Source organism: Haliaeetus albicilla, chromosome 3 (assembly GCF_947461875.1).
Source record: "Haliaeetus albicilla chromosome 3, bHalAlb1.1, whole genome shotgun sequence".
Lineage (NCBI taxonomy): Eukaryota > Metazoa > Chordata > Aves > Accipitriformes > Accipitridae > Haliaeetus > Haliaeetus albicilla.
Genome location: NC_091485.1, coordinates 4,019,571 through 4,032,191, shown reverse-complemented (window position 1 = coordinate 4,032,191; position 12,621 = coordinate 4,019,571).

The window sequence follows — 12,621 nt, the reverse complement described above, 5'->3', positions numbered from 1 at the left end:
CTTTGCAAGGTGGACACGTACTCCACAAACATGTCTTGCTTCATTTTTGAAAACTGTCTGGCGTTGACAGTATCATGAGGGTTCCACTGTTCAATGACAAGATGATGTGCAAAAGTGTTTCCTCTTAGTTGTGTTTCAAACCTGTTCCCTTAAATCTTTACTGAAGCCTTGCTACTTCTCCTGTTTTAGAAATAATAGCGAATAAAAAAGGTTCTCTGCTCACCTTTGCATAGGTTTTGCATTGTATCGTCTGCAGTCATTTTTTGGGCTGAAGGATCCAAGTCAGTCCTCCTTACATGGAAGGTGCTCTGTGCCACCTGACACGAGTAGCATTTCTAGTCTTAATGTAAGCTTTTTCTAGCCTTCCTGCTGCTCTTCTAAAAAACACCTGACACCACTTATTATTTGAAACATTGCCAACTAACTGTTATTTTCAGAGAACTATCCACCTTAACTCCTACAGGTCTGTCCTGAATCCTAGTTCTGTAGCTAATAATTATCACTGCAGATAATGTCTCTCTCAGTATTTTTATTATTTCTATAAAATTATGTGTGTATTAATTAGAAAAATATGCATATACCTTACTCTTGGGACATCCTATCAACGGTTAAGTAGCAACCCTTAAAATGGGAGTATTCCTGTAAGCTTTCACACATCCAGTTCGTCCTCACCAAACAGCAGAAAGTTAGTTACGAAAAAAAATCTGTAGAGGATTTTTAAAACTTTACAAAGTTTTCTCCCTGTTTCGTGCCTGACATTCAGAGACAATGTCCCACAGGATTGTCTTCAGGCAATTTTCCTCATATTTGTTCTTAGTGAAATCTTCCCTTTAAACATAAAACATTGGCGAGGGCGAGGTGGGAGTGTTAGGAGGTTTTAATGTGAATTCTATTTACAGAATCATCTGTAGCAAGAATGATTTGGGGGGGGACTAGAAAGGATTTTGCAAAAATGCTTTTGACAGAGAAATTTAAGTGAGAAGTTGCACAGATCCCTACAGAGTCTCTTTTTCTATCACTTCACTGCATTTTGATCATCATGAATGAAAGAACCTGTAATATATTGCTATTTTTGCTATGTACAGCAGAGGACACTCTGGCATTAAGTAGAACTGGCCAGTGAACTAAAATGAAGACAGAGCTAACAGATGCAAGCATGAGAAAAATGAAATATGAATGGTAATCTAGTAACTAACATTCAAATACCATTTTCTGGAGGCATACATTCTGACGTTAGCAGGAGAAACTTGTGGGTAACTATGGAAAAAAGAAACATTTCTCTCGCATACAAGACTAGATTAAAAAGTACCTAGGAACAAACAGTGAAATTTAGAAGTTAAAGCAAAAAAGATAAGGAAAAAGAACAGGAAATTGGTAGAGAATTTTAGTAATGATTGTAGAAATGTTTATTATTGCTTCCTCTGCATTTTTTATCCCAGATTATCAGAACATTTTACAAACAAGAATAAATCCTCTGAGATAGGTATTTGTTCTGTAAATAAATATATTTAAATACCAAGAGAATGACTTATTGTCTGTGTATAATCTAGTGTATAATATAATGTACAGCAAAATTGATATTTTACTTTCCCCATAAATCTTTATAGCACATTTTAAATTTGTAATCATAAATGTTTACATCAGTAATCTAATTTTAAAAGCTATGCTTATCCAGTCAGTGAATGGAAATTTACCACGAGACTTACTCAAAGTGAAGTGACTCTCAGACAGCAAGTATGCACAATGGAGGGTTCATTTGCTGCAGAGCTTTGAAAACCTCAACTTTCATTCAGAAAAAATTCAGATGTTATTCACCTGCCTTTAAAAAAAATTCACCCATGTCCGCAGGGGCGGAGTTGCCAACAGATGGCAAGTTTTCTTCCACCCATTCCTGTGTTCAAACTGTAATAACAGCTTTCCTCTCGTTCCCTAAGAATGAAATTCTGCACTGCTTCCCTTCTGTCTGACCACCATGGGTTGGTGGTAGTTCGCTGTGTTTTCCTGCTCCTGGAGAAAGGAGCCCTGTGCAAGTGTAAGACAATGACTATGAATAAATTACTCGGTTGATGTTTTTGTAGAACGTGGGACTGGGAAGCTCTGGGTAGTCGAAAGATGTAATTACATTTCAGACTGCAGTCGCCAAGAGGCTGTATAGCATCCTTACACTTCATATGCTGGCCACAGATTTTTTGTTTCTCTTTTCGCCTCTACCAAGGACATCCACACAAAACCTTCCATAAGAGGGGAATTTAACCCTAGTAATGATTGGAAGTTTTATGTTCTGTTACCTTGAGGGAATCCTAGGAAGTGTTTAAGCACTAGAAGGACTGATCCGTGTCTAAAATAGCAATGCTTATGGTGCATTGTGGGAAAGGTTAAAAAAACCCAAAACACATCAGTCCACATCTTTGCTCTCCCCCCATATCTCTGAGCATTTCTATTATCTAGTCTTAGTTCAAAGAGAAGGCTTGCTTTAGTGAGGTGCTGGGGCACACACCATCTTGACTCTGCTATAGGGCTGTCTCAAAAGCAACTATTCCAAGCCACAAACCAGCATGTGTGCTCTTTCTCTGCCTGAACCACTCCAGCTGATCAGCAGAACATTGAACCTTGTTTCTTGGGCTGCCCTTCAGCAAATCTAGCTGGGCGTAGCTCCTGGTACACTTGGAGGCATGATCAAAATTAAACTGCCGCAAGACGGGAGCATGATTTTTTTTAATCACTAAGCATTTTAAAAGTGAGATAACAAAAGACAATACGTGTTTAGATATTTTATCTGAAACTGGCAACAAAAGGAAAAATTTAAAATGAGATCAGCATTAAGACAGAGAAGGCAGGTTGTCTATACTGAGTCTCTTATCTCTCCGCTTTCAGGTAGGGCCAAAGGAGTGGCAAAAGTGGCAGTTTGTGCTGGTTAACAGAGTGCCCAGAGGCAAAATGGGCAAAGCCCCAGTGAAACTGCCATTGTCTGTGCTCCAGCAGTGTCAGTTCAGCGTGAATTGGCTGCTATTGCTCTGCAGAACAGCGCTCTACCTGCCAAATCTAAGAGGTATAGACTATGTTAAAAATATACACCACCTGACTGCTGTTCACTGAGCCTACCTATCTCATTCCATGGTTTGTTGATATGACCATGTCTTAGTCTCAGAGTCAATTTTAACTTTAATTGTTTCCTCCAGGGCACTCCAGTCTGGTACTCCCCCCTTACAGCTGTCATCTTTAGAAGTTGTTTTCTCTTGAAGCCCAGAGATGTAACTGGATGATTTATTTATCCTTAGTAATATTCTATGCTTCACTGGATTTGTTTAGGAACCCTTATTTTACAGCACTACACAGAGCAGTAAAACAGTCTATGTATATACTGGTTTACTAAACATTACTCATCAGCCATGTGGGATTTGAGCTGAAACCAGCTCTTGCATCAGAACAGACCAGATCTTTCCCTGTATGAGGCTGGCGTTTTGTCATTTTTATCTTTGTTTTGGAGCTCTCTCTCAAATAGTCCCACCCAGGAGATGAAATATTATTAAAGGAAAAATGAGGTTTCTCTAGTCTTGTTTCCTGCCTGAGAATTTGTGTTAGTCAGCATACCAATTGCTACCTGGATCTCAAAAATACAGCACTGGCATATCAGTTCCTTTTTATTGTTCCAAGTGTCCAGTCCATCCAGTATAACAGTTTCTGAAGTTTCATACTGAAAAATATTTTTCCGTCTGTCACAATATGCTTGTGCATCTCATGACCCAATTCTGTGTAAATGATCCTACTTCCATATCCCAATAAGGGAATGAAAATAGAGAAACGCAAAAAGAAGACCCTGAAATACAGCTGTAAAATGATTCCTGACTGAGAGATGGTAGTTCATCTGGGTAATTTCTTCAGAAACATTAAATTCCATTTGTTACCTGTGTAACAAGAGGGCATATCCCTGGCAGAAACTATGAATAAATAAATAAGTTTTAAAAAATTGAGTTGAATCGGTGTGAAGTCCTGCAGGCAGGGAACAAAAGAAAGCTTAAATGGAAGGAAGAAGCTCACTGAAGTTACTTACAGGAGCTGCCTACTGGAGCCAAAAACCTCAGAGTGAATAATCGTTCTTCTACATGAGTTCCTGCCACTAAGCACTTCACCTTTTTACTGTAATTCATTAAAGGCAGAAATTACTTGCTACTTCAGAGGTTAACAAAAACCACTTACTGAGATATGTATATATGATCCAGCAAGGCATTCCCATGTCCTATAGAGAAAGATGCATTATACAATCTAAAAAAAAAAAAATATCTCTAGCATTTCTGTGATTTCTTTGGCCCTCTGTGGAGATGTAAAGATGTTTGTAGAAAACCTTTCTTTTTTTCCTAAGTCAGGCATTCAGCCAGACAGCTATGTACATTCGGCTTCTTCATCATTATGCTATTAAGTGAAGTCATACTATGTAAACATACACTGTGATTAATATATGGATGCAATCAAGTCCCAGTTTTCCTTAGTAGAGAGAGTGCTGTAACTATGCAGGAAGCACTCCAGGGTATGTATTAACTCAGGTGTGCAGAAAGGCATGAAACATTAGGCTGAATAACTTTAAACATCTGAGCAATATATTAATGAATCATTAATATGTGCCCTAAAGTGTATATAGCTCAGTCACAGCATAAAAGTAATAAAGCACATTCTTAACAAGAAATAATGTTATCTTTGCAAGGAAAAGGAAAACTCGGCAATGTATTGATATACTGTGTGAAGAACCTTCTTGAAATTTCTGAAAACGCAAATTTATATTTGACTTTAAATCAAAGGAAATGGGCTGATTCACCTTTGTGATCCAGTAGAGAACATGATGTCCCAGAAACCATTCACCTGTAGGAAGCAGACACTGTATTTTTGTTACGGTGTACTCGGCTCTTGGTTTTGGAGGTGGTGGCTGCCAGCATACTGTGCTGTACTACCACAAGCATAGCCAGAGGTTTAAGGGAAGCGCTTATTCACCTTTAGTCAGCACTCATTAAACCACATCTGGAATAGTGCATTCAGTTCTGGTCTCCCCTAGTATAGCAAAAATATTTATAAGCTTGAGTAAGTCCAGCAGAAGGCCACTGAGATGGTCAGATGGTTGGAGCACAGAACCCAGAAGGAGAGACAGAGGAAACTGGGCTTGTTTAACCTGGAGAAGTGAAGGCTTTGGGGCAACCTAATGACAGCTTTCCAATGCCTATGAGGAGGTTACTGAGAAAATGGAATAATTAATGGACATGCATGATGAGAGGCTGACAAACGGTGATAAACTGAAATGGAAGTTTCCAACTAGATATAAAGCAAAAGTTTTTTCACCACAAGGAGAGTCAGAAAATGGAACAGGTTGCCCATAAAGGTTTTGCAGTCTCCATCCTCAAAGATTCTCAAGACTTAGCTAGATAAAGCCCTGGCCACCCTGGTCTGACCTCGTACGTGACCCTGCTTTGAGCAGGAGGATGATGGAGTAGAGCTCTAGACTACGTCTATATACTATACTATTCACATTTGCTGAGCGATGTACTTGTACGACTTGGTTTGTACTTGTACAGGCTCAAGTACAAATCTACATCGTAGGGCTTAGCTTGCTTGGCTTGTATCAGTTGGATCCACATAGCACGATAGGTTGTCCAGCTACAAAACATCACTCTCCTATCATGTAGGGCTCTTCAGATTAACTTGCATGGCAGTGTGATCCTTCAGTACAGTCGGTACTTGTTGTCTTCTGGAGTGTGCTTACCTCCACACTCCTACTCATCGATGAGCAGGCCGAGTGGGATGGAGAGGTCTGCTGTTATTAGAATTGTTACTACAAAGCCGTCAGACGCATCTTCTACATGCCAGCTGTCAGTTCTGTTGTCAAAAATATCAATTACTTGAATAGCCACAGTTTGCCCAAATGTATGGGGGGGTCCATAAATAAAATCCATGTATTTTTTGATGCATACTAGCTCTTCTCTCTTCCTTACACTGAAAGCACACCTAAGAATTGCCAGAGTGCTAGGTGGCTGTTCCCAAGGGATGTTTATTTGTTCACCCCAAAACTGTATTTTTGAGCCCGCTTTTTGAGGAAAGAAAATAAATGAGGAGAGGGTATGTCGAAAGGAAGATTATGCAGGCAGTAAGAGTTCTTAGTTTGCTCTTGCAACATCTTCAGGAACATGACTCAAGCACAGTAATTTTGCCAGTAGTTGTTAGTGACGTGGTCCTCTGCCGTACTTGTTTTCTGTGCCATCATTTTGTCATACCCAACTCAAAACGTAGTCAGAGTTCATGACGGATAAGCAGTTGTGTGCGGGAGTCAGCTGTGAATGCAGTGGAAAGTCCAGGTTTCTTCAGACATCTGTGGTTTATCAAGGGGTGACCAGACATGCTGTCATTGTCTGGTAGTGGTCCAGGCCACCATATGCTTTACCGCTAGGTGACTCTCCTATACTGTCACATCTGGCCACAGCTGCTGCCCAGTTAGAGTAAAAGCCCCTCATTTCTATGGAAGCGGGATTCTTACTTCTCTTGGGAAATGGTGAGCAGGGGGCAGGAAAGTTTGGAAGCAAGTAAGGATGCTGTAGCTGAGAGTGCTGTAGCAATGCTGGGAGACCGTGGCTGCCCACAGGCATTGTCTGACATTTCCCCTCTTCTGGCTGTCAGAAGTTGTATGCTGTGTCACATACCCGTGACTTTCTATCCCCATCAAACAGAACTTCCAAACCAACATAGTTGCCAGAGATTTGCTCTTGTCCCAGAAAGGAGAATCCAACCTTCTCCTGGACAATCCTCCATGGCACAGACTGGCTGTTCGCTTTGCTTTTGTTTTAACTTGAACTGGGGCCAGTGTGAGGGAAAGGAGGTTCATGGCCTTCCCAGTACTCTACTGTCTTTGGACTACTGTAAGCAGAGCAGCTCAAGCCAGACCCAGCTCAATTGCATCTCTTATGCCAGTGAGAGTAGGACTTGCACATAAGCAAGCTGCTTCCACTTCAAGATTTCCCACCTCAGGAGCCAGATGGTAGCACCCAAGGGTTGTCTCGGTGCACATCAGTATGTACAGTGTGTGGACAATCAGGGAGTCAGTCCTTAATGAGAAATTAATGATTTAGCCTGACAGCACAGACACAGACATGGAAGTTTCTCTGATGCATTACAGCATCAGTGCCTTCTACTGAGAGGCCACACCTGCAAGCTCTGTGTCCTTTATTGGAGCAGAGATTTAATGCACATATTTTTATTATCAAGGTCTATTAGTTTGGGGTTATGATAACCAGAACCTTCAAATTACTGAACCTGTAGCATCATAAATGCAATCTGATGCATTTTTCTAAGTTGCAGTGCTAATGTAGCTTCTGGTATTTTTCTTGGAAACTAGGTGTCACTAGTGGTTTAGAAATAGCAGATAAAGTTTCATTCCTATCTCCTTTTTCCTGCAACTCATTTATAGCCTCTCAGCCTCTCCCTGTGCACCTCCAAAAGAGCTTGGAGCTGCCTTCTCTGTAACTGAAGACTGAAATTAGATCCTTCTGTAGCCTTCTTGTCATCAAGCCAAATAATCACAGGTCCCTTGTCTCTGTTTGTATGCCACTTTAACCATCCTGATGCCCCTTTGTGCGACTTTCCCAGTTTTTTGCTTTTCTCTTTGTATTGAGGAACCCAAAGCCAGACACAGTTATCCCGGCATGGTCTCACAAGTGCCAACCAGGAGGATTTGCTCCATAAACTTCCTAGAGACTGAGGTCAGGCTGACTAGCAGGTAGCCCCATGGTTTCCCCCTTCTTGCCCATCTTGAAGGGATCTTAAGCTCTATGTTCTCATGGTAATCACAGCCAAGATTGTCACTGAGTGTTACATCTTCAACCAATATTTCCTCATCCACGAGTAAGGAATCCAGCAGAGGCACCTCCAGTGCTTGACTCGTCCAGCATCTGTATTAAAGAAGTGTACCTAAACTCCAGAAATTCCTGGATTCTGGCACCCTGCTGTGTTGCCCTTTCAGCAGATACCCAACAATAACAGTACTATATGGTGCTGAAAATAAAAAATGTCATATAATACATGGTTATTTTCAAGGCAGGTTATCAAAGATCACTTAAAAGTAAGAATGTGGAAGAAATCGAAGACCTGCATAGCCCTTTTAAGTAACGAACTTGTCATATAATCATTATGTACTAAAATTCCTTCCCTAAGTTTCATAGTGTATGTAGAAATCCATTTTTTTAACATTCCTAAGAGAAAATGTACCTAACAGTGCTATGGACTGGAGTATTCTTCTGTATGATCAAGGGATGGGTGCACACTAATGATTCACACTGTTAAGATACATATAATCTGTTTTTTCTTTGCAGAAAGGAACTCCAATGTGATGAAGTGCCTGAAGTAAACTTCTGTACCTCGCAACAGCTTCTGCTATCACCTGGCTGTAGTAATACCGCTCTTACTGCGGTCCAGGCAGAAAATGGCAGAAAGAATGTTCCCCTCAGGGCAACCTTTTATCAGTGATGTAAATTTAAGCAGTTCCTCACATTTTTGGCTTGCACTGGGTGATGGTACTGATCATCAACAATTCAGAACTAATTTCTGGATAGTCCTCCCATCTCTGTCCAGGGCTGAGATAAAAAAGAATGAAAAAAATTTAAAGCATATTTAAATAATGTAGAAGCAATTCCTCATTGTATAGTTCTTGGTTGCTGCCTGGTATTTTGAATCAGATCTATTTAGCTGTGATCAAAGTCATTCTTGTTTCATGAATAAATGAATGAAATAATCCAGCTGTCTCACCTAGGAATCACTCAAAGCATTTTAAGAAAGAAGGATGATCATCTGCGTGTCTGAATACAGTCATCATGGCACAGGTAGACAAGATTTTCTGCAGATAAATACATATTCTACTAAGATGAAACAAAACTTTACAGTCATATTGTTTTCAAAACACAACAACTGATCATATAAAGCAGGTAGTTTATCTATATTAAGACAGATCTCCGTTTGCTTGTACTCAACAGACCATCTTTTCAGCATTGCTTTCTACCCTGGGTATTCCAAAAAGCTCAAGAAAGTAATCTGGGCATTATGAATATGAAATGGCGTCAGACGAACTTGGCAGGACAGGGAGGTATTAATTGCCAGAACTGCCTGTATTGCTTCTTTTATAAGGAAGGAGCTCCAGCAGCCTTGAGCTGTGTCAGTTCCATTGGTCTCGTAACGTACCAGGACTATGCCAACAGACTTCATATGATATCATCAAGAAATTTGGCTCACCCCAAGCAATCAATGCTTGCTTCCAGTTAGCGTATGATTTGTACTGAAAATGACCTGAAATCCGCCCCCACAATGACTGCAAGCCTGGGTTTTTTTTAAATCTGAAGCTTGTTATGTGCACTGAGAATAACCACACACCACAGGCAATAGTCCTGGGCTGACATCTCCTGTACCTATACGGTAAGCGCCTCATTTTACTGTATAATACCTCTCAGGATTCAATGCATGGCTGCCAAATGTCCTTATTCTGAAGCGTCTGTCTTTGCTATCTGCCATGATGGCATTTACTCCTTACCATTCTCTACCTGTCAGCTATACACTGGCAGAGCTTCAAGACTTAAAAGGGCCTGCTAAAAATTCCTAAGGGTCACCTCCCATTCAGCATGAGAAATACCAGAAAGTCGATGCTGCCCTCTCTACCCTCAAACTTTGACCTTTTAGAGTGGAAAATTTACCAGCCTAAGACCAATTTGCTGCTTGGAGTAGGAATCACTCAGGCACTGAAACATGACTTGCAGGTCTATTTTCACCCTAACACATAGGAATTAGATTAACAGTTGAAAAAGCCTGGAAATTTTATAGATCCCTGTGATGCTCAGATGCATAGCCAAATGCTTTCAGTCTTAGTATACTTGGAGGGTTGGTAAACCACTGAAAACAGTATTTGGCATCAAAAGGCCATCAGGCTTGTGGCAGAATGGGGAAGGTCTGCATTGTAAGTGAAATTTTAATCCATTCTCAGCATGGCAAGGCCAGACTGAGGTCTCCAGTTCTTTTTCCTCTTTTTTTAAACTCGTAAACTCACAATCCGAGTTTATAGCAAAGGTGATTCTCACCTTTCTTATACTGGTACCAGTGAGGGTATACACCACCAGTGACCTCAGCAGAATGCCACCAGTGTATAGCAGTCCTGCAGCAGCGTTTGGAGTTCACCTCCAGTTTGTACAGCCCACGCCTTTCTCACTGATATCAGTGTGCAGTCAGTCACCAGCAAGCGTACGTCTTAAATGCATATCCTTGCCCACCAGATTTAAGATAAAATGGAATTCAACCAACGTGGCTGGAGCTTTCCCTACACTCAGGAGTGTTATTCTGAGCTGGATATGGATAGGCACGTGATGCTGTGAACGCTGCAGTGCAATGAACGGCACATTGAGGCACACTGGGTCCTGCTTTTGCTTTTGCTGATGGCAGTACTTGCCAAGGAAGTAGGAAGAAGCTTTTCAAATGAGCCCTTATTGATTTGAGTGATTGTCTTTTCTATTTTGCAATTGCATCATCCATAATCTAAGAAATGCTTTCCAGAGCTCAAATTACATACAACTAACATTCACCAATTTTTTACATTTACCTTTGTTCTTGATTACAAGCTACTCTCAATTTAAAATATAGCTTTAATATTATGGTATATATATTGTCACAGTAACATTGCTAGCAATATATTTCTTCCAGTCTGCTGTAAAAAGATCCACTTAGCTCCATATTCCCTGTTTGGACCGTAAAATTTATCTGATTAGAGTACTAAAAACCAGAAGGAATAGCAGTCAACATGCTACTAATTGTATTGGTGCCCCAGAACAGATTTTAAGCATCAACTTTGAAATTAAAAGTGACATAAAGGTAGCTGCCAGTGAAAGAATTTCTGAAAAAAAACCGGACTGTGAAACAAATGAAAAAGTTGCACAGAAGTCAGAGCTGGTATCATCTTAAAAACGAAAGGAAAGAGAGCAAAATGCAAGCCAGGCAAAACAAGATTATATTTTGCAATTGTTTTCCCAGCTGATAAGAATAAAATCTGCTTTCCTGTTTGGCTTTCAACACTCTCCAGAATAAATCTTCCCATTTCTACTCTTGTTTGTTTAACGAATGCTTTTTACTCTGTGTGTGTGTGTGGTAAATGAGAGGTTCCGATGGCAGATAAATGCTTTGTGTGCCACCAGGTGCTACCCAGGTAGAACCTCTGATTGCAGCTCTGAGTTATCATTTGATAAGTTAGATGTGGCCACTGGATTTTATTTTCATTAAGGAGTGCTGGATGGAAAGTTGATGTCTATAGCAAGACTGGTTGGTATTTCACTTTGTTCTGCAAATACTGGTTTATAGATTGTAAATTTTGCCTTTCTATCAATTATTTACCTTTTCCCATTAATAAGAAAACGGATCTTTTCTGGGTTGTAAGTGCTTTTCTATACTGCTAGAGAAAAACAGCATAGAAGAAAAAGCCATCTGGTTTATTCTCTCACAAACGAGTACAAGAAACCAACGAGCCTGAGATTCAATCAATCCCAAACTGGAATTACCTTCACCAGTAAATTCCAGACCCTATCACAGCCCTCCCAAAGCTTAGGCAGATCTTGCAGCGTGCCTGGAAAGTCAGTTCTGAATGCCTGTTCAGTCCAAGAGGAAAGCAGGTGCCAAAACAAAGCATCCACCAAAAAAGCAGCAGAGAAGTGAGCGGCTCCCGTCTAACCGTAGGGAGAGAGACCACCTCTGCTGCCGGCAGCTACCTGCATTTACAGCTTCGCTAGGGTTACAGCCTTCCCATTAATAACATCCTCTGAGATGAGCATTTGGTTGCACCTTCTGGTAGAGCTGTACTTTTTGTTTCCTCCATCCCATTCCAGCTGTAGCCAACCCCACTGGCAGAGCGACTGGGTGTCGCTTCTGTGATCAGACCTCGGAGACTCTCTTCTTAACCTTTGTGTCCTGGGCAGAGCAGTGCAAAATTATGCTTTAAGAAAGGGAAAAGCTATTCTAGGGGAAAGCTTTCATGGTGAAACAATGGAATAGAGACCCTGAAAGCAATCTTTGGACAAAATATCCCTGAAGAGAACCAAGAGCTTCCAAGCAAACCTCTTCTGAAGACAGCAGATTGAAAAGCAACTTTTTTCTTTAACCAGGGCTGTAACAGCTGAAGATATGTAATGAATAACCATTCAGTTGAAATCTTAAGTTATTGACTAACTATTCTGCATCTAGATTGTTTTCATAATATTTTAGAGCTTTGTGTGTTAAGCTTCTTCACTGGAATTGCACCTTGTGGTGGTAGTAGCTCCAAGAGCTAGGCTAGCAAAAGGTAAAAATGGCTCCCAATTTGAGGGCTGCTTGATAGGGCTATCAGTTTTTTCTTCCAAAAGGAACCACCCATATATCTTAAAATTACAGCGAGGTAGCCATGCTGGCAAAGATCATGACAGGAAAACAACAAAGTTCATTTTCTGCCATGAACGCCAGCTGTCAACGGACTTGGTGGCATCTGACTGCTGAAAGGACGTCAAAATTGGGAGGTTTTATGATGTTTCTGGTTTGGGGGAAGGGTGAATGTAAATGTAAAACTAAGCCTTTTTATTCTTTCTCCCAACCCTG